The 23,785-nt window shown below is 39.9% G+C and overlaps 1 long non-coding RNA gene across 1 annotated transcript; it reads right to left on the minus strand.

The window, feature by feature from the left end:
* Positions 1-1,754: 1,754 nt before the first annotated feature.
* LOC121065840 lies at positions 1,755-18,965 on the minus strand. Its single transcript, XR_005817350.1, has 4 exons — positions 18,648-18,965; positions 11,014-12,915; positions 6,094-6,210; positions 1,755-4,309 (listed from the first exon to the last, which is right to left on the minus strand). It is a non-coding gene; the product is annotated as an uncharacterized LOC121065840 (long non-coding RNA).
* Between the last annotated feature and the right edge of the window lie 4,820 nt (positions 18,966-23,785).

Raw genomic sequence — 23,785 nt, forward strand, 5'->3', positions numbered from 1 at the left:
GCACTTTCCAGTACAATACAGAGGCCACAGGAGCATTTCATGAACCAGGAGGGCACGTGCTGTGCTGTTGTATTGGTAGATTCGAGCACCCTCGATGCATTGCATCAGACAGGAGTTAAAATGGGCCTACAGCACCTGCAGTACCTTACAACACCATGAACCCCGTGAGGCCTACACACGCAAAATCAGGCCCACTTGCTGAAACCTACATCTCTTTAGTGTCTGTGCACTAAAGGTCATTCAATCTTCTGCCTGCTTTTAATCCATTTTAAAGCTGTCTTTTCATTAACATAACACAGTTGCAAATGCAAAATCTTAAGCTTCTCTGCTAGGGATTTAAAGAGGGTAAGTAAATAAATATAATGGATGCGACAATTCCTAATACAGAAGATTTTTTTAAAAAACAAAGGTAAGGGTATTTTTTGAGACTTATATTCTAAAAGCACTTACAGACCAAAGATCAAGTGGTCCTAAGAATAAGGGGAAACTCCAAACACTTGTAAGAGCAACATTGGTTAGGCCAACACACATCAACCTGTGCCATATCACCACCAAAGACCCCTGCCCTCCCCAGCTCTCAGCCCATCATCAAGGGGCTTTAGTTCTCCTGTGTTGTCTTTTGCTGAAATCTGGCTTGGGTGACACCACCCCTGACAGCATTAGGACCACATTCCCCTTCGGAACTCTCTCACCCTCTGTACAGTGATGCTGGGATCCCTGCCCAGCTAACATACCCTATGGGCTGAGCACTTCCCTGCCTTGTCTGCACCGAACAAGGTCTGCTTTTGACAGCCATCTACAGGACAACATTGCCCAGATTAGATGGAGACCAAGATTTCTGCACAAAAAGCACAATTGTCTGTAATTGAGCTGATGGATTTGTTCTTGTCAAGATGTAAATGGTCCAGAATAGCTGCACAGCTCTTCCTCCATGCTGCAGTTGTCAATGGACTTAAATCACTAGAAAGCTTTCCATTTTTCCCCCCCAGCTAAATTCTGGATATTGCCTGCTATTAGAAAAATGATTTCTCCTACAGCTCTGGACCATATGGCTGTGTTAGCATTATTGCTCAGATTAAAGACTTTCAGCCATCTGCTGGGCTATCGGCACCCGTTCTGTGCCTGTCCATAACCCAGCTCAGCCACTGCATGCTGGAGCAGGGCACATCCCTGGTTGCAAAGGGATTTCTCTACCCCACACCTCAGGGCTGTGAGCAAGGGGAACTGGCTGGGGCACCATTTATTTATTCAGGATGAGTCAAGCTCCTCAAGGGGCTGAGAAACCTCCCTCTGCATATGGGCTGAGGTCAACACCAAAAAATGCTGAAAAAAATTAAATATCCTTTTTATTACACTTGCGATCACTCTTCAGGTCACACATTTCAAGAAAAACTGATCCTCTCTCTTCTATGTTTGTTTGGTTTCTTAATAAAATTCTAGAACAGATTGGTTCCAGTTTTAAAGGACCTAGAAAAATCAAGTCCACCTACCTTATCACTTCGGAGCTAACCAAAAGGTAGAGCATATTAAGATTGTTACCTAAATGCCTCTTAAACACTGCCAGGCTTAGGGCATCAACCACATCTCTAGGAAGCCTAAATTGCTATAGTTTGCAGGTGAAGGGTATTCCAGTTTGCACATGCAACTTAGGCTATTGATAAAAGTTGTTATTAAATAGTTTGTACACAATGCTGCCTGAATACAGTCCAGTCAGCATTAAAGAAAAATTGGTAATGAGGTACCTCAGTCCAGCAACTCAGAGATCTGTGAATAATGAAACACCAACGTTGTATCTTGGGTGATCAATTTTTGTAAATTTTCAAACTCTTTTTTCTACATTTAAATATTTTAATATTAACTTATTCTAATGTCATCTCAAGTGAATAATGAGTGATATCACAACTGTGGTTTAAAAAACATCCAAGAAAAAAAAACACACTGTTTTACTTCTGCTTGACCTGGTTATTAAAATATAGAGTACCAGTCTTTAAACAGAAATTTCTTTATAACAAGCCCCAAAGGCTATTCAGCCGACTACAAGAATTTTATGTTTACCTTGAAAGCAGTCCTTAGTATAGGCTAATGATATCTAAAAACACCCCTAAAACCTGCAGTTATGGGCTAAACAACTTCTACAGTCTAGAATGAACTCAGTAGGAAATGCCATAATAAAAACAGGAGCATAAAAAAATACCATTCAAGCAAAATGCACCAACAGTACAGACAAGGTAGGCAATTCTTTAAGGCACCTAAATCATTTTTGTCTGACCATAGAAATTCTTCCCAACCCTCCAAAACCTATTGGAACTTTTTTGGGGGAGGAAGGTTGCAAGAGGGAAGATTCCTGAACTGCTGTACTGCTGTTTTGCATTTTCCAAAGCAGTTAAAAAATGTCAGTTAGTTCTTATGTTTGACCTCCAAATGGTATTTCCACTTTAATTCATTTGTCAAAGCATAGGGAGAAAATTAGTATTTTCCTTTTTCAGACCTTCTTGGGCACCTTTACTCCTGTAAAAAGCAATATCAGATTAAAGTGATTCTCCACTCTGTATAAGAGGTGAAAAGGAAATTTAGAAAATAAATCTGAACAATTCTTACCATAGCCTATTTCAATTACTACCTTTCTGAATACACAGTTGTGCTGTTGTAATTAGGTACAGAGTCATTATATGTAGTTAGATACTACAATGACTTGGCAGGGCATATGTAATGTTTTTAATGCAAGGTTAGCTTGCCTGTGACCGTCAGAAGCATACTCTTACAGGCTCACAAACTCTTTATCGTGACATAAGTTGGATCTCCATGAAAGGAAAGTCAAATTCTCCACCTCCTGGGGCACTGTTCTTGGCCCACATCCTTGCCTCTCTGTTGCTTATAGAGAATCAGGATGAAAAACTGATCCAGCTGAAAATTAGCTAAAACAATCAGACCAGTAACCAGTTCCCCCCTCCAGCACAGTGTGACCACACAAATGGCTTTTGCTCGTGTCAGGGGAATACTGCTGCCATGAAAGGAATGAAAAAGGAGGGTGAAATCACCACCTCTGATAGCTGTGCCATGTTATGCTTGCTTTAAGCAACCATGCACATAGAGCAGAGTTTGCTCAGTGTGCTCTTCTGGGTGTTGTACCAAGTTAACATCAGGACATCTAAAATGAAAGCACTGACAAAGGTTTTAAACTGGTGATGTTTTAAAAATAATGGATATAAACCAAGTGTAGGAGACACTAAACCAAGTATAGGAGAGACAAGGAAAAGGGAGCAAGATTCTGAGTAGCAGAGCTGCTATGGCAAGGTTCCCCAACAGAACCCAAAGGCGTTGGAGGTGCCAATGCCTGGAACAAGTGTGGACCATGCAGAGATCAATCAAAGGCAAAGCAGGAGGGATCCATTAACTGCTCTTAAGGCTATAAAACTTGACAGCCATTGAACATCATTTGAATCTGTCTTTTTGCTTTTGTAGGACCTCATCCCTTTCCAATTATTGAAGAGGACAGTGACTGTTTCTACCACAGGCTCCAGTTCCACCTTGTTCTCCATGCCTCTCTCATGTCTTTCCTCATGCTGCTGACAAATGTAAGACTGCCAGGTTTCAGCACAGCAGCAGCTTAGGTTCTTTAGCAACAACATAAAGACAGATTTCAAATACAAGTCATTCAGCCAACGCATTGCTCTTCTGAAAGGTGAAGAGAGGCAATCAAAGAAATTGAACCAAAATACAAAAGGCTGCAGTCTGGCTCTCTTTCCCTGTATGCAGCTGAAGCAGCAACATACTTAACTAAGAAATCAGTATTCAGTAATGCAGCCGTAACTATCCAACACCACAGAATATCATAAATATCCAATACCTATATGGCTGAGGCCTTACTGATGCAACTCTGCTTCTGCAAGGATCAAAGCACTCTGAAACAGATCAAATGAATAATTAATAACCATTGCCTACATCCCATCAGCATGAAATTGCTCATTTAATTCTAATCAAAGTTAAGTCAGTTTCCCAAGATCAGACTTCTTATGAAATTTACTGCAAAATTCTAATATTCCAGAGATGTTTTTCCAATGCTGTTCATAGTTTGTTTTTTTGTGATATCTTGACAGAGTGAGTTCTCTTCAGTGCTTGCCTCACACAGCTGCAAGTTACAGGCACATGCATTAAAAAAAAGTCAGAGATCTTGATCTGATGTCTTTGTATTCCTCAGTCTGGAAGAGAAAGGACTCATAAACAATGAGATAAACCCTCTAAAATCATAAGTGGCATAAAGAAAGTGAATGGTTGCTCACAGTCTTCCAACACAAGAAGAAGTGACTACCTGAAAAATAAGAGGAGATAATGGGTGCAAAGCAAAGCATGATTAAGCTGTGAAACTACCTGGTACAGGCTATGCAGATGCTGAGCAAGACCAAGAATTAAGGAACTTTGTAGGAGTGTTGTTAATCAACATTCCTAGTAATTGAATTCCTCAGTTGCACAGACTAGTAAGTGCTGAGTTATTCTTGTTCCCGCACTTTGTCTGTATTACCATGTATAAAAATGGGCACCTGCAAAAAGAAAATGAGCATTCCAGTCTGCAGAGGGCAAGGTGTGCCAGTTTTGACATCTGAAAAAATGAATATACTCTCCATGTCAAAATTGTTTTTTTAAAAAAATCATGTACAGCAACTCCCTTTTGTAATGCAGTGACCATCAGTAACATTGCTGATGTAAATCCTCATTTACTCAGTATTGTCATCTCAATATCAAAATAAGTTCTAGCACAATCACACACCATTTAAGCTTCTAACCTTTAAGAATTATCTGAAAGACGACACAAAATATGGAGAAAGCAGAAACAATCTCTATTTTATTGTATTTGATGAGGAGGGATGTAGGAGAGGTAGCTGCCAACTTACGTAAGAAACATAAAAATTTAATTATTTCCTGAAACAGCTCAACATATAACCTTAAGAACATTTATTGAAAGCAAATGATGCCAATGACAAACATTCTTTCAGGATCTGTAAACACATCAGTAGAACCCAACCAAGGACCTCATAGACATAATGATGCTCTGAGTAAGCATTTCTGACAGCTGCAAACTTCCACCTGCATTTTCTCCAGATATTTGAGAGCCTGGCAGGGAACTGCAGGTGGGTAACTGCACACCAAGAGCTGAGAGCTTGGGACAGCAGTAACTGTGATGTTTTAAAGACCTGCCCAACACTACTGAAGACAAGAACAACTGCCTGTATTTGTATTCCACTGAAGGCACGCAGTACATTGTGTAGCACATTAGACTTAAAAGCTTCCAGTGTATGAAATGAATTATGCAGCAGTGTTTATTGAACAATTTTACTAATAAGCCATCTTAGATTTAAATAATAATATTTTTACATGTAAGGCATACAGTAAAAGTGATTCATGCATTCAAAGTGCCTAGAGCAAAGCATACTTTCCTTAGGAGGAGGCTTACTGGAGCTAAGAACCAAGAGTTTACCAGCTCTGAAAAATAATGGGACATAGTAACAAAATGCCTCTTTTTTTCTGCCCTTTCAGCCAGTCTAGACGCAGCCTTGTGTCTGGAGCTCAGGCCTGTAAATACTAGGTATGTGAGACTATCATGGGTAACTAGTGGCATTAGCTGGCAGCTTCGGCAGCAGATCATTCTGTGATGTACATCTACTGCTAAACATTGCCACAGATAGAAGCTGATGTAAAACTGATGAGAAATGTGAGGTGAAGTGACAAGGAATTCATTTTTGGATTTTGGTCCCATTACTTTGGGATCGCCCAAATATTCCAAGAAGCCCATTAGAAAGGAAAAACACATTTGTGCAGCCCTGCTCCACATGCTTTAGAATCTTATTGACTTATGTGTTAGTGTATGGAATATTATAATTTACTGCAATTATAGAGTTACAGCCATATTACATTACATAAAATTGGTATCATAATGTTGCATAATTATAACATGCAATATAATATACGTACTAATTACTATACTATGCAACATTACGTTATGAAGTATTCTGGCATTTCCCATGCTCCAACTGCAAATTGCCAGTTAAAGCATTCGCTTAAACCCCTACCACTGCTCACTTTAGCTTTCCAACATACCTTAATTTCTTTTCTTCATATCCTGCATGGTCGTCTTCACAGTTTGTGCCTAATTTGGCTTGCTCGTTGCTTCACCACAATATTTTTGCCTTGACACGTGGTTATTCAAATCTTGTCCTGGTGGATTATAAACCATTTCAAATTAATACAGAATTGTTACAGAACCATCACAAAACTACAGACGAATAAAGCTTTGCCACTACTGAATGTCTGACTTTGTCCTTTTTGCTAACTAGAAAACAATCTTTCGGAACTATTAGTGTATCATAACAATTTCCTTTAGTTTGAGTAGTATATTGTAAATAACATATCTACCTACTAATTGTTGAGCACATCTGGAATCAATGGATCAGCTACAGTTTGTAGCAGTCATCTTTTACAGTCACACCTATTAGCTGTGATAGGGAAGGAGTCTTGTCCTGAGTCACCCAAGAACCTACAGCCCCCATTCCAGCCTTACTGTCTGCTTTGCACCCTCCTAGCCAATCTTTTATAAATATATGTATACACACTAAATTAGCAATAATGTTAAATAATTGTGTCATTTTGTGTTTTGCTAATTTAAATTCAAACACATTATCTGTTTTACTGTCACCTATGGACTTGTTCCAGTTTTAGCTAACTTTGAAAATACTGTAATTTCATGTTTTCTCCCTAAGTTTTTGCACAGAATGAATTATGTAACTAAGAAGCAAATCCAAGAGGTAGACAGAACTGTTGTTAAAACTTTGCTGCAATACCAAGCAGGATTTATAGCTTGGGTGGCTGAATTTAAATTGCCACAAGACTTCACCTGTCATCAAGCACAGCCAACATAGGACTCCTTTGGTGGCCGAGCCAGACAACAAGGCAGGGGTTCTGCCATCCACAGCCACAAAAGGAACAAACCAGATGCATTCTCAATAATACTCCAATGTATTTGGAGTTTTCCATTTTAACACAGAAATAGCATTTCATGCAGAACTTTTTAATACTCTATCTGAAATTCTTTTCTTTTTCCTCACCAGTTCTAGCAATTTCTCCTAGCTGATGGTGATGCAGGGAGCTCAGCGTCTCAGAGTGCTCCACAGAATAAAGCACAAACTCTAATCATAAAATGATTCACTATTTGACCAAAGGGCATGACTGAAAAAGAGGAACTTAGCATTTTTCTCTGCTTAATTTAATTTGCATTGTGCCTTTCTACTGGTCTCTGTTAATGCAGCCCACTTGGCATTTTTGGCAAGTGAATCTTCTTATTCCTAAAAATGGTTTTAAATTAATCCAGAAGGTTTCTTGCAACCCCCATCAATTCCTCTCCCCTCTACCTATTTGCGTAAAGAGCTTTGGCCTAGATTTTGTCACCCAGTGATGTCTCCCAGGAGAAAGATTTCCAAGGCCCATTCGTGTTTCAGGATGGGACCAGAGAGCTATCTTGCTTACTGCTCACTCTGGGAATCCATGCTTGTGCTGTACTAATCACCTTTGATAACCTGTTTTGATGAGACATGTGATTCTGGTTCCTGACCTTAAACAGGTTAAAGGGGACGTATTTTGCACCACTGAGCAGCCATCCTCTGCAAAGCTGACCCTGAGGGTACGTTTGGCCGAGTAACTCAATTCGCTGCTATTGAAAGTTTGCTGCCATGAAAAATTCAGCTGTGGGCTGTGGTAGTACTTCAATAATAGTATCTAAAGGATTATTTATAACTAATCAATATTTAGATTCCTATCTCCTTACCGTGACCTCACTATCTGCTTTCCTGTGACCTAAGCATTTATTGCTGAAGGTAAGCGAGAGTGATAAGTGGCATGCTCTGGCTTTAATTAAACTCCTCGGACCCCCGCTGCTGGAGGAGCAAACCACGGGCTCCCAAGGCGCTACCAGAAACGCCTGCAGCGGCCGAGAGGAGCCCGGAGAAGAGCGGAGCCGGGGATGCTCGGGCATCTGGCACCACCTAGCGTCCGCCGCGGCTCCGGTGCCTCTGCACGCCGTGTGTGCGCTCCCGGGAGAAGGGGCAGGGGAAGGATGCTCGCCCTAGGCAGGGCCAGCTGTGGGGCATTCCGACACGAGCAGCTCAGGGGAGCACAAAGATGCAGCTTCAAACCGCAGAGATTTTTCCCGTACATTCATTATTTAAATTGTTTTTTAAAAACTTCAGATGAGAAGTAAACTGGCTTTAAGATGCTTAAAGTGAAAGGAAAAAAAATGTTTTTAGAACTGGGACGTGAGGAAAATACTTGCAAGAAATCCCCAAGCAATTAATTGAAAGACTGATGGCTTTGACAACTGTACAGCTTCAGGGTGAGGGAAGAAGCCTAGAGCTCCAGGTGAATTGGGGCTGGAAAGCAGCTGCCACAGGGAGCCAGTGCTGACAGTAAGTGGAAATGCCGGCTGCACTTACCATCTGCTCTGGCTCAGGGGCAGCCTCTGGGGATCCTCGTAACCTGGATAGCCGGGGCTCAAAGAGCCTATGGCCCCAAGCGAGGTGGGGCTGGAAAGGTTCTGTCAGAAGGCATATGAAGAATGCAGTGCAAAGCCTGCTCTCCTCTTTCTCCCTAGGCATACCATACTGACTGCCACCTTAGGGAAGCTCTGCAATTCAGCTTTGGGATTGTTTTCCTGCCATAATTACACGCAACTATGTTTTTTAGCCCCTCCATTAAACACATATTAGTACTTTAAATCTCCTGAGAGCTGTGGGGATGTTGTTTTATTTTATTAGATTATTATAAGACTGTTTATGTTTTTTTCTTTATTTAGCTGTTATTCACGTAAGTCAGGTTAACACCAAATGAAAAAAATATTTTCCTGGAATTCACCAAAGGCAAATTAAAGCATTTTGGACTTTACTTCTGTGAAGTTAGGGCTATTTTATCCTTATTTTCAGCTGCTTTATCATCTATCTTCCACACACAAAACCTGCCTTATAAAACTTCTTAGTATTCCCAGTTCAACCTAACTGACATCTGAGGTGTGGTCCAGCAAACCATGGCCCACAATGGCACAGCAGGGACCAGGACTGAATTCTAGGACAAAAACGCTGCTCATGTCCAAGCAGGAATAGTAGCTAACGGCCATTTCATAGAATTTGGCTTTGCATTAGAAAATGAGTGGACTAAAATATTGAAAACCTACAATCTTTCCTGCAGATAAAAACATACACTGAAGCTCTGTTTACAGATCAGAAGAGGCAGCACCACTGTGAGGGACTGACATTTTAACTGTAGATTCACACTGGAAGTACATACTACTTTGACTTGGTATTCATATTTCTGTCCAGTGCTAACTCCATTACCCCCTTAGGATATCTCCTACAGTGAGCTGATGTCTCAAAAGCTGCAGTTTCTGCTCAGCAAGGAGCGTCTGCTTTGCAGGAGAGCCTGGAAATAAATTTGATTTACACTGAAATGGTGCAACAGGGGAGGAGAGTTTGGAGCTAGCACAGTCCATCCCAGAAGTTAGCTGTGTCCCATTCCTACATGGTAACAGCCAGCTTTCCCAGTCTTTGGTAAGAACTATCAACAGACTTCTAATGCACAGAAGAAATGCAGACTGCAGCCACACAAGGCACTGTGGCTCACAGGCACTTGATCTCTTTGAGGGAAAAAGCAGGGCATTTATTAAAAATAACTTTTCAAATGAATGTTGCATTTGTATTAGTGTTTTTTGCTGATGTAAAACAATTTCTGCCACTTGAAATAATAAAGCTATTTCTCCCAAAGCTTTAAGTTTACCTTTAAATGAAGACTACTCAGAGCAATTTAGGATCATCTTTTGATAGCTTACTGATGCTAGTAGTTTCTGAATCCTTTTCCTTTTGTCACCTCTAGCAGCCAGGATTCTCGGACTGCTTCCTGGCTGGAGACTCTCTACACCTCTGCCTCCAGCTGACTTCTAGTCCAAGAGCCCCAGCACCTTGTCAGCGAGACCAGGCAGAGCAGAGGTGTAGAAAAGCTCAGGATCCCTCAGGACTGTGCAGCAGTAGTGGTGATGCACCACTGGAGGCAACCTTCACCATCTACAGAAGCAGCACCTGGCACCCAGTGCAGAGATCTCAGCTCAAGCAGGACTTCTGCAGGTGGTGCCATTCTCCACATCTCTGGTGGCAGGGTTAACCCCATACAATTTCAGGTGTCTGTATACAGATCCACACAGCTTAGAAAATAAACACAAGTCTGTGCAAGTACCCAGAGATACAGCCTCGTTAGGGTTACAGAGGATACATTATACAATTGGAGTTTACAAAGGACATGAGATTTTGCAGTTTAAGATCCTGAAAAGATTGTGCAAGACAAGTGGTGGAATCAGAACTCTTAACTTCAGAAGAGCAGATTTCGGTTTATTCAGGGATCTTGTCAGCATTCCATGAGAGACTACCCTAAAGGAAAAAGGATGCAAGGACAAATGGCTGGTCTTCAAGAACAGCCTCCTCAAAGTAAAGCACAGCCCATTCTGACATGCAGAAAGCAAGTGTGGGAGAAAGGCCCCATAGAAAGTTCAGTCCATTCCTGGCTGAGCACAAATGCAAAATAAAAGCACGCAGAAGGTTGAAGCAGAAACAGGCTGCCCAGGAGGAATATACGAATATTGCTTCAATTCACAGGAGTGAAGTTGAAAGGCCAAAGCTCCTCTGGGTTGGAACTTGCAGGGCATATGTAGGTCAGTAATAAGGAGTTCTATAGCACGTTGGTAACAAAATGAAGTCTAAGGAAGACACAGCCATGCTGCATAATGAGGCAAGGAAACCAGTTACAGAAGACATGAAGTAGACTGAAGTACTCAGTGGCTTTTATTTTGTCCTTAGCTTTCACCAGTAAGGTCTGCTATCTGGTCTCCCATTTTCCTAAGCCTCCTAGTCTGTGGGAGGCAGCAAGAAGAGAGCTGCTCTATCATGAAGCATGAGTCAAGGGTAAGGTCAGCACAGGCAGAGAACTTACCAAGAGAGCACAGACCTATGAGCAGGAGCCATGACCGCCACAGGTCCCACCAGCAACCATCAGGCAAAGGCAAGGTAGAAAGTCAAATCCAAGGTTAAACCAAGAAATCCAAAAAATAACCAAAAAAAAGAGTACTGAAAAAAATATCCTGAAAGCACAACATAGCTCAAGATAGGGATTGAAAGCCTGGGCCTGAGCTTAAATAGATCTCCTGGGCCCATGGGCAGTGGGTGTGTGGGGTGGAGGTCCAGATGAGGGTTGTCAAGGTAATTTAAGCCTATTAGAGCCTTCAGGGCCTAGGCAGAATGTAGTGTTACCTACAGGAGAGGAGGGTACAGCTAAGGAGTACTGAAGTCAGTTGGATAGACACAAGTACCCAGAAGCAGGTGATTAGACCACGAGTCCAGGTCTACTGATGAGCAAAGGAGTCCCTCATCAGAATGAGCCCAAATGGGATTCCAAGAGCAAAGTTCCTCTTTGTTACACACAGCTTTGCGCTGAGTACTGAAGCTTTTCCCAGACCTATTTCTAAATCTGACCACTACATCACAGATCCAAATCTGTTGGAGGTAAACAGTGCATTAAATCAACAAGTTAAATTGCTCTTCTAGCGCATGCTGGTCAATGTTAGAGCAGCTTTAGTGGAGCCATGTGTTAAAAGAGGATGCAAGAAGTGCCTTTGTAAAGTGTGCATATGAACAATGAAGTTGGGTGGCCTCCTTGCTAAAGGAATGGGATCTGCATTCACTAAATAAAACACAAATAAATTAGGTTAATGGAATAACTACATTGAGGGAGAAAAAAGTAATGTCTAGACACTATTTTTCTTATTCACATACTACCATTTCTCAACTCCTCAAGTGTGATGAAATCTTTTTCTTCACAAACCACAACGTTATTCAAACTGTAAAGACTATAGTTTCTTATGTATTTGCTTCAACATCCTCTAAAATGGAGAAAATACAAAGTCCTCTTGTTAATATTTCAAATGGTGACATTTCTTTTACATTCACGTCATAAACGTGAGAGTCAATACACGTCAAAATGGCAAATGATTTAAATAACAAAAATGATAAATTTCAATGGATTGGAAACAGTTATAATTAATTTTGTAAGTGATAATCTTATCAAAGAAAAATGTTTCACACATACACTACTTTACAGAACAGAAATAATAAGGCTGTATCTAAAACTGAAGACATGCACACCATTCCTTGCAAAGTTCCAGCATGATTCAGTTGAGATTCAGTGCTATACAGTTGATCGTCTGATTCCTGGACATGCTCTTGTTACTTCTTGTGTGAGCAGTTGTTATCGTCCAAATGTTCTTCCTCACAAAGTCTGTGGCCTTGGATCCTCCTGAGAGTTACGTGTGTCCTTAATATTACGGCATTACTGTAAGTGGGCACTCCCGTTGTTTTCAGCTGTGATGTGGGGACAGGTTCTGTGCTGGCATCACCTCCAACAAAAAACAGAGGACTCTAAGATACCAATGCTCCTGGGAACATGTGCTAGCCAGGAAGGGTTCATGTGCTACATGATCCATCTGTACTCCTCATCAATGCTAAAACATGCCTTACACACAAGCCTATTTCAACTTCATGAATGATTAGAGGCAGTTCAGTGAAAAAGAGTCTCTTCGTTGTTGTTTTTTTAATGAGTTGTGGAAAAAAGGAAATTGTGATGATGGAAATGCCATTGGAGTCATACTTGTTGCATGGTACTATTCCTTCCTCTACAACTGTATGCAAATTCTCCAGTGGGTTTTACTAAGAGTTGATGTTTCCTAGGGAAATCCCCAAATCAGAATTATTCCAGTATGAATTTCATAATTCCATGAAAAGTTTCATAAAATTGTCAATCATGTCACTCTCTAAAATCATCTTTGCAATTGCAGGATATCTGGTTACAGTAGAAAGGGGGAAATGCCTTGTTAAAATACATATATTTATACAGATATATAATTATTATATCATATATTTTATAATAACTATAATAACGTATAATATTTTTCTTATATATTTTGTATATATAAGTATATAAAAATGAATTCAATTTGATGTATATATATGTATGTAGTAGTGTGTGTATGTACATCATGTATCCGTATACAGTACAGTTTATCATTGATCTCTTGAAGCCACATTATTTGGAGCAATGTCAGTTTAAGTCACAGTATCCACATGCTAGGGAAACTGGTATAAAAAAAAAAAGTCAAATAAATGGGTAAAAACAGATACATATGTCATGCCAAGAAAGACTCAACAAATGCTTTCCAAATTGAAAGTTATGCTTCACAAATCTATTGGGGTTCTTTGAAGAAGTCTATGAGCAGGTAGACTAACTAGGCAGATCCAGTTGATATAGTCCACTTACATTTCCAAAGGGCATTTGACATGGTCTTTTAAAGGAACAAAGTTTCAATAAGGTAAAAATAAAGGATTCTGCATGGGTAAGCAATGATTAAACAATAAGAAACCACAAAGAATAGTCTTTTTCTCAGTGGAGGAAATCACCAATGAATCCCACTCATTTGTGTTAGAGCCTTCGCTTTGTCATATATTCCAGCATTATGGGGAAAAGGTCAAATGCTTCAAAATACTTCAGTAGCAATATTTGCTGATGACACTATTCTAACTCTTCGTGCTGAAAGTAGTGACACTCTGGAAATTGTTGGCATGAAAAATTGCTGAGGCAGAGAGCATCAGCAGGTGCAGAAAAGGGTCAGGCAAATCCAGGGACAATATATCTCTAAATCAACAGGGGAATTGACAAGGCAATGACATGTCATCACCTAGATTCCTTGTTAGAGACGGAACACTGAACTAGGCAGACCATTTCTCTGACTTAGTAAAGCATTTCTATATATTTTATGTACACTTTTTAAGAGTAATAAAGACATGGGTTAATTATGAAAAACTACAGAAGCAGTCCTGAATTGCTGGGAGATTAAAGTGCTTGTGGATAAATTTGTTTGAATAAAAATCCTAAATTCACAAACAGAATGATGAGCTTTGAACTAAACATTATTGCTCAGGAATGAGATCTTGGGGTTATAACAGAAAGGGCTATGAAAACATCCATTAAATACCCAGTAGGACTGCGTTAAATAAAAATAATTTTTTTAAAAAATCGTCAAGAAGAGTATGACAGAAACTATTATTATCTCACCAATTAAATTTAAAGTGTGCCTGCATTTTAAATTCTTTCATAGTCAAGTATTTTTAAAAAGAGATGAAATAACCAAAAAGGAGTACTGCAAGGACTAACAGGGACAATCAAATGTATGGGATAGCTTCTAAATATGAAATTATTAAAAATGTTAGGACTGTTCAGCCTGGGGAGGGGATAGTTGAAAAGGGAACTTCAGAGGTCTATAGAACCATACAATGGTGCAGAAAAGGTGAAAAATTGTCTCTTTTCATACAAACTCAGAAGGGAGGAGAGTTTAAAAAGACAATAATAAGCTGAAAGTTAAAAATAAACAGTACATACTGAGGTTGTGATACTCCTTTCCACAGGATGCTGTGGCAGCTAAAAGCTTAGATGGATTCAAAATATGTTTGAATATCTTTTTCTCATTAATTTGATCATCAAGGGTTCTCAGTTTGACAAAACAGCAGGTTCCTGAAGTCACTGAGCCAAAGATCATTGGAACCTGAAGGAATATCTCAGGGAACCGTGGATGTATGCTTGGGCTCTTCTTACATGCTACCTAATAACCCTTCCTTCTGCTACATGGTTTAGTGCAAATCCAGTGAGACTTGTGAGACTACAGATGCTGAAGGTTTTCTAGAGATCATGCACAAAGCTATCACTGCACAGAGCGCACCAAGGGAAGACTGCAATGACTGTGAGTTTGCCATACAGAGAAATCTGTCTCCGGTACCTATGCATACTTCCACAAACACTTGGTGCCATTTTTACACTGATGCAGACAGAAATTGTTCCTCTAACTATGGCTGATCTATCAAAATCTTGTCTCAGAATGGCAAATGAAAAAGTTGTATTTTCACAGGATTAGAAAATTTACTTCAGGGGATCATGCCATTGGCCAAAATAGAGGAAAAAGCACTTTAAAACAATGTTTCATGGTGAAAGATTTTTAAAACAGCATAAAGATTAGGACAGCCAAAATTCTTGGAAAAATATCCAGTTTTGTTTAGGAGTCTTAGAGATAGCCAGCGTATTCTGTCAAACCAGTATACCTACTGAGCCATAATAAAGTATGCAACAAGACACTATACATTAAAAATAAAAAAATAAAAAAAAATAAAAAGAGAGAAAGAAAGAAAACATTTACAATAAGACATCTTAACAAACAAAAAAAAATGCAGAGAACTTTTTTAGACTGACTTGTGGTTTTAATTTGCTAGTGCTTTATTGAACTAATGGCTGAATTCATTACCACATAGCTTGCTTTCATTTTCTTATATGAGCATGTTTTTTCTTGCCCCAAGTAAAACAGGATATCCATCTTTCAGAATTTCTGTCCTACCTTTTGCAATACCATTCATTTGTATGTGGTAAGAGCACAAGCATTCAGCAAATTACATTGTGGTCAAAGGAAGTTCGCAGCTTTTGTATTGCAAGAGGATAAAGCTTTTGTTGACTAATGTGGGACTTCCTACTTCCCCTTACTTTGATGTCATATGTTTAAGTTTAAAGGAAGAGCAGCAGAAATAATAAGTATTACACTGTTTACTTTATCTCATTTTGCCGTGACACTCAGTTTTAGTGAGAGCAGATTTAACCAGCCTGTAAACCTGCTGTGGGTGCCCCTATTCCTGTGCCACTAGGCAGACTACCCTCGCGTCATCCATGCAAAGAGTATGAGAAGTGTGTTAGTGAAGTACAGTAGTTTCTATTTTAAAGAAAATGCTAACAGTTCAATGTTTATGTTGGATTGTCTTTAGTAACAAAAATGGACTAAAAATCATGGAGAGAGCTATAAAATAATTTTGTTTTGTTGAGGAGATTTTTCAGTTATATCTGACTTACTGTGACAAAATTGGTATACATATTCATTTCTTAACAATTTTCAATTCAAAATTATAGTTTTATTTTGGAAGGAAGGAAGTGCCCAGAGTAGAATTTTAGGACCTGTTTGCTCTAGGAAAATCCACTATGATAAGAACTAATATAGGGAACTAAGTTCTGACACTGCAAAGTTGAAAGCAACTGCAAGTGAACTGCAAGTGAAAGTTGAGCAACTAAGACTCTTCGAGATAGTTTGATTTTCATTTTGCAATTTTCATTATACCAACTTTTTAGCTTCACTAGCTAGATAGCTTTTTGTCTAGAAGAAGCACAGAAAGATCTTCAGTTCTCTTTAACATATTCAGTTCTCTTTAATATCACCAGTTCTCTTTAATATCTTTATCAATGATCTGAATGAGGGGATCAAGTGCATCCTCAGTAAGTTTGCAGATGACACCAAGTTAGGTGCATGTGTCAACCTGCTCAAGGGCAGGAAGGCTCTGCAGGAGGATCTGGATAGGCTGGACTGATGGGCTGAGGCCAACTGTATGAAGTTCAACAAGGCCTTGTTCAACAAGTTCAACAAGACCTCTTGGAGGTCTCTCCCAACCTAGATGATTCTGTGATTCTGTGATCTTGGTCAATGAATCAGCATCTCCGTCCCTTCAACTGAGGTGTGAGAGCTTGCAAAGCCTGATCTCAGGGACAATCAATAGATTCTCCATCAAATGGGAAAAATCCTGGCCAACCTGCTTCATAGAGTTAAGGTAAGAAGTCAGATTAAAATGGAAGTATTTGAACAGAAATATTTTTTTCTATAAGGAAAAGGCAAGGCAAGGCAAGGCAAGGCAAGGCAGGAAAGGCAAGGCAAGGCAAGGCAAGGCAAGGCAAGGCAAGGAAAGGAAAGGGTTTAGGAAAGAAAATGGTTTAGGAAAGGTAGGTTCTGCTTGACGAACCTGATCTCCTTCTATGACCAAGTGACGCGCTTGGTGGATGACGGGAAGGCTGTGGATGTGGTCTACCTTGACCTCAGTAAGGCTTTTGACACCGTTTCCCACAACATTCTCCTCAAGAAACTGGCTGCTCGTGGCTTGGACTGGTGTACGCTTCGTTGGGTTAAAAACTGGCTGGATGGCCGGGGCCCAAAGAGTTGTGGTGAATGGAGCCAAATCCAGTTGGAGGCTGGTTACTAGTGGAGTCCCCCAGGGCTCAGTAATGGGGCCAGTCCTCTTTAATCTCTTTATCGATGATCTGAATGAGGGGATCAAGTCCATCCTCAGTAAGTTGGCAGATGACACCAAGTTAGGTGCATGTGTCGATCTGCTCAAGGGCAGGAAGGCTCTGCAGGAGGATCTGGATAGGCTGGACTGATGGGCTGAGGTCAACTGTATGAAGTTCAACAAGGCCAAGTGCCGGGTCCTGCATCTGGGGCACAACAACCCCAAGCAGCACTACAGGCTGGGAGATGAGTGGTTGGAAAGCTGCCTGGCAGAGAAGAACCTGGAAATACTGGTTGTATATAGGCAGCTGAATATGAGCCAGCAGTGTGCTCAGGTGGCCAAGAAGGCCAACAGCATCCTGGCTTGTATCGGAAACAGCGTGGCCAGCAGGTCTAGGGAGGTGATTGTCCCCCTGTACTCGGCTCTGGTGAGGCCGCACCTCGAGTACTGTGTTCAGGTTTGGGCCCCTCGCTACAAGAAGGACATGGAGGTGCTCGAGCGAGTCCAGAGAAGGGCAACGAAGCTGGTGTGGGGTCTGGAGAACAAGTCTTACGAGGAGCGGCTGAGGGAGCTAGGGTTGTTTAGCCTGGAGAAGAGGAGGCTCAGGGGAGACCTCATCACTCTCTATAGGTACCTTAAAGGAGGCTGTAGAGAGGTGGGGGTTGGTCTATTCTCCCACGTGCCTGGTGACAGGACGAGGGGGAACGGGCGAAAGTTGCGCCAGGGGAGGTTTAGGTTGGATATCAGGAAGAACTTCTTTACTGAAAGGGTTGTTAGGCATTGGAATGGACTGCCCAGGGAAGTGGTTGAGTCGCCATCCCTGGAGGTCTTTAAAAGACGTTTAGATGTAGCCCTTAGTGATATGGTTTAGTGGAGGTCTTGTTAGTGTTAGGACAGAGGTTGGACTAGATGATCTTGGAGGTCTCTTCCAACCTAGACGATTCTGTGATTCTGAAAGGCAAGGCAAGGCAAGGCAAGGCAAGGCAAGGCAAGGCAAGGCAAGGCAAGGCAAGGCAAGGCAAGGCAAGGCAAGGAAAGGAAAGGAAAGGAAAGGAAAGGAAAGGAAAGGAAAGGAAAGGAAAGGAAAGGAAAGGAAAGGAAAGGAAAGGAAAGGAAAGGAAAGGAAAGGCATCAGCTGCTTTTAAAACACTTTCTTTACTTGTAAAAGGACTTTGATTATTCAAGTGGAATTACATGCATATGTACCCTTTAGAAAGTACTTTATAGAGGTATTATAATTGTCCATCCGCTTCAAGTCTGTGGTTACTCTCCCTGATGAATATTACATATCTTTTAAAAATAAGTGGGTTAGGAGGAAATTGCTTACAATGAAGCACATGAACAGGCCGGGATCATACTGTTTCCTTCTGGATACAGACCCTGTAAGATTGTCTTTACTTCCAGGAATATGAACTATTTTCAAGAGATTCTCACCTCATGGGGTGTCCAGGATGCGTTCTGCTCAGGGGAGGAGACAGTCACTCAGCATTTTCACTCTTTGTTCAACAGATGATCCCTCTTTCACCCATCACCTTCTGGGTCTTTCCTGAAACTTTCTGCCCCAGGAACAGTGGAAAGGTGTTAACCTCAACAGGATTTCTACCACAGACATCTAACATATCAGAGGTATGAACTTATCTGAGGGAAAGGATGACATTAATATTACTACCATTGGAAGACAGAGATTTTCCTGAGGCTATCCACAGACCAGATAAAAAGATAGCGACATTTTCCATAACAATGTTTCATTCACAAAAGTTGTTTCATTTGTGAATTATTTTTTTCAAAATCATTTCAAGATAGCTTCATACACTTAGCTTCAGCTAGATAGCTTCCTCAGTTCAGAAATTAACTGATGTCAGGGGACTCAGGTCTTCCTCATTTCTAATGCTATCTCCATTCCTTCAGATATCACAAATTCCTTGCTAAGATGATGAATGCTGCAATGGCTTTGGCTTTAGGTATCTAGAAAATGAAGAACATTACTGGCGTTTCAGCTTTTAAAGGCAGATGCTTAACAGTGGACTACAGGAGCTTATGGCCATCAAAAAATTGCCAGTGGCTCACCATCTGTAGCATGGTATGCAAGAAAAGGACCATGCCTGAATCCTTCCCTACTGGTGGTGACTTCCAGTGCAAAGAAAAACAGTCTTTGAGCAATTTCAGGAATTAATGTGTCTCTACAAGTTTTTCAGACTAAATTATTTTATTTATTTTTCACTTTGAGCTAAATATCTCTCTCAAAATTAGGTTTAGAGTTTGATTGGGAGGGGCTAATTTTGAATATCTTCATTTTATGCGCTACACCTGCTGCATCGTTAATATGCAGTGTATAATTAGCATGGAAATGATTATAAAGTACTTCATGGAAGGTGAAGTTTGAAGACCAAAATAATAAAGAAGGGAAAAAAAGAAGAGTTTCCAACATTGTGTCATTGTTTTTAAAAAGACTGAGACCAATCTACAGAAGCAAACCCACCATTAGGGACCTCTTTTCCAGTGAAGATAGTTACAGTAAAAGCACGCTTTTGAACATCGTCCTCTCAGACTTCATTCCTAATCTATTTCATCCGTTTTATGTTTCATTTCCAGCAATGAATAAAACCCTGAGGAGAAATAAACCTAATTATTTGTACGTGGCCCCCCACGATCTCCTATTTGACTATGTCAAGCCAGAGTCATTCTGCTGACGCACCTCCTGTCAGCCGACTGTACAGTACAGCGGTGGCTCTCCTTCCCTCATTTTGCTTTCCCTTTCCACTTGGCAGAGGTATGTGTGTGGGATTTCACAGAGTCTCCTGCCAACTTTGAAATGAGAGATGTGTCCAACTCTTATTGGTCGCTCTCAATTTGTAAGGGATAAAACAACATTATTTGAAGTTTCAGACAAATACCAGGAAGGAAAAAATTCTTTGCTGTTGATTTACTGGAACACACTATCATCAGGACTTGAAGGGAGGGAATTTAAAAAGAACAAATTGCATGGATTACGCAAGTTATTAACTTTCCAAGCTGATGAACAAGACTAATAACGCACACCCTAGAGTAAGAACATAGGTAACAAATATCCAATTCACAGCTGCCATGTCTACCTTAAAACTGATCTCTGCATAACTTTCTAGACTAACCAGTTACTACACTGGCTCAAATAATGGCTGAATTTTCCCCTTCTCCTCTGCTCTGGACTCTTTTTGACCTCTAAATAGGAGTGCATCCAAAGTTATCCTCATAGCACTGTGCATTTCCTGTTAGTTTGCAGCAGTGCTTGCATAAATTAAAATTAAGCAGCAGCTTTCTGATGCTTCCTAAATCATATCCTTAATTATGTCAGGGCACAGCTAGTAAGATTTTAGGGATTAGACCCAAGATCAGTCTAAACTAGGTTTTGAGAGAATATTATACAAAACTTAAGAAGGACATCAAACTATTTTTGAAACATAAGCTGGAGACTGCATTTACTATATACAGTATCACACCTTTGAAATATGATATATCAGTTGGAGAACCTTATTCTAGAGACATCATAAGATTTTTGTGGGTGTTGCAGCAGAAAGAGTAATAAGAGGTCTATTAAACTTGGAACCTAATGGTGGACAACAAAGCACAAATGTATATGCAGGGCTTTGCATGAAGACTGAGTAAGTGTGAGATATATGTATCTTGCAGCAGCCACTGAATTCACAAGATTTTTAAAGAATATTTACTGAAGACTCTTTTGTAGCAATGTTATACAAGGTAAAAGAGTAAAAATAACATAAATATCTTAAGGTAAGAAAAACGTTTTTACCATTTTTGGCCTACAAAGAGTTCTGCTATTTAAATAAGACTCAGGACGTTTTCTTTATTCTTAGGACTTCCTAGGCAGTTATCTCAGCAGCCAAAGAGGACTTCATATAAGTTAGATAAGAAGAATTTATCCTGGCATAAAAACTACTGATTAGCTTTTTAAAAGTGGTAGGAGTTCATGTTGCTATTTTTAAAATTCTACATTGATCCAAAAAACCCACACCATTCCTAAGAAATGAAAAATACTCTGAAAGCCTGATAAAACTTTTGAGGGGGGGGGGGAGGGAGAGTTTTTCTCCAAACAGTTTTCCACTGCCAAAAAAAATAAGTAATTTTTCACTCCAAGTAATTCATTTGAGGATAGTTGTTTTTGCATTATATCAGAGATCATTTTGTACTCCTTGTACTCCAGATGGTCCTAACAGGCTACCTAGTGCTTGTAGGTACAACTCTTGTACAGCTAGGAATCTCACCACCTTACAGGTGTTTTACCATTACCCCAAACTGGAACTCTAATCCCATGCCCTTTGTCTACTGCAGCCTTCTACAGCTTTCCCATGCCCCCCAAAATTGCCACCATCTCCCATGGGTCCCCATACCTTTCTGTCGGAAACTGAAACTAAACTGCTTGCAAAGACAATTTGCCCACCTCTCTACTAGAGGTATAAACTAAATGTGTGGAGGCTATGTGCAAAGATGGTTACTGGTTTCAGTAGTCTTTCTGTACAGCAGTTTATTTTTTGGTGCATTTCATATCCATTTATTTTGTCCATGAATGCAAAGTACTTATAGTTCGAAGACCAACTGTAAATTCCCACAAAAAGGATGTTGCTACGTTCTTCTCCTTTCCCTGCTCAATGGCAAGGCTGTGTACAGTACTGCTATTATGTTCTAGCAGCTTTTTCTTAACACAAGGTATAGGACAAGAGTTGGACATTAAATCCCAGCAAGGTAGTGTCCTTATGTTTAGATCACTGTATCTAACTACACCCAAGCTTTAAACCAGTCATGGCAATACCAAGTTTAGGATAAGCACTCAATTAACTCCCCAATTTCCTGGGAAAGCTTTGCATTCTATACTGAACCATCTGTTACCATGAATATGCTGCCAGAAGATGCACAAGATAGCTAGTTCAGGGGGCAATGACCTCACTCACTACATTTACTCCAAAAATCACTACTATGGGGTCCTGGTGGAATTCTTTTGTCACTGCCTTCAGCTTCCCGTAACCTCACATCTCCAAGACCTTGAAGACAAAGAACTGTCAGATTTTTACCTGTGCTATGTAGGTTAAAGGGGGTCAGTCTGGTGCTCTCCTGGCCTGCCCATAGGTTAGTGTGTGAACTTTCAGCCTCCTTAGCCCCCATGTTCCTCACAAAAAGTGCCTAACTCCCCTTCCAGAACATGCATGCACACGGCATGCTTTTAGATGACTACTATTGTGTTCAGTGATGCAAATTTTTCTATTTCTTTATTCTATTCTCATTATTTTTCCACAGTCAGCTCAGGAGTGATTTTTTTTTTCTATTTTATCTCACAGACATGGGATAGTGTAGCAACAATATCACTCACCAACAACTTTTTTTTGGGGGGGTTGCCTTTTTTCCTTTTAAAAAGAGGAGATACTTTTCAAGAGTCTGTTTTCTAAAGCCATGGAAATTATTTTTTTTGCCAAAGAAAAGGGTGAGTCAGGCTGCTCACAGATAGTACATGCAGATCTTTTAGAAGCACTTTAAACTGTTCTCTGGGAAATAGCTCACATCTGACTTCACAGCCTGACACAGCCAGTGCAGGATGACCAGAACACCATTAGCACATGAATCATGGAAGAGCGACAGATAGTTGAGCACACAACTTTATGTCACAGTTTCATCAATATTTAGAGTACTAGAAGAGAGAATACTAAATAAATAAATGAATAAGCGTCAGAATACAACTATATCATTCATCAGAAGCCAAAATACTGTGATGAGCCAGCAAAAAAGCACCAGAGCATTCACACCCACATTGCCCCTGTTGCCAGCATGGCCCAGGGTGGTGAATCCCAGGGGAAGGCTACAAGCAGAGAGAAAGATCACAGCATTCGCTACCCCCATAAACTTTTGGCCGTCAAAGAGAGACTATTTGCTACAATTTGATTCTGGTACACAAAGAAAAAGAAAAAGGAAAAGGAAAAGGAAAAGGAAAAGGAAAAGGAAAAGGAAAAGGAAAAGGAAAAGGAAAAGGAAAAGGAAAAGGAAAAGGAAAAGGAAAAGGAAAAGGAAAAGGAAAAGAAAAAAAAAGAAAAAGGAAAGGAAAAGGAAAAGGAAAAGGAAAAGGAAAAGGAAAAGGAAAAGGAAAAGGAAAAGGAAAAGGAAAAGGAAAAGGAAAAGGAAAAGAGAAAAATAAAAAGAAAAAGAAAAAGAAAAAGAAAAAGAAAAAGAAAAAGAAAAAGAAAAAGAAAAAGAAAAAGAAAAAGAAAAAGAAAAAGAAAAAGAGAAAAAGAAAAAGAAAAAGAAAAAGAAAAAAAAAGAAAGAGAAAGAGAAAGAGAAAGAGAAAAAGAAAAAGAAAAAGAAAAAGAAAAAGAAAAAGAAAAAGAAAAAGAAAAAGAAAAAGAAAAAGAAAAAAAGAAAAAGAAAAAGAAAAAGAAAGAAAAAGAAAAAAAAGAAAAAGAAAAAGAAAAAGAAAAAGAAAAAGAAAAAGAAAAAGAAAAAGAAAAAGAAAAAGAAAAAGAAAAAGAAAAAGAAAGAAAAAGAAAAAGAAAAAAAGAGAAAGAAAATTAAAAAAAAAAAGTTTAGAATAAAT

This window comes from Cygnus olor, chromosome 2 (assembly GCF_009769625.2).
Source record: "Cygnus olor isolate bCygOlo1 chromosome 2, bCygOlo1.pri.v2, whole genome shotgun sequence".
NCBI lineage: Eukaryota > Metazoa > Chordata > Aves > Anseriformes > Anatidae > Cygnus > Cygnus olor.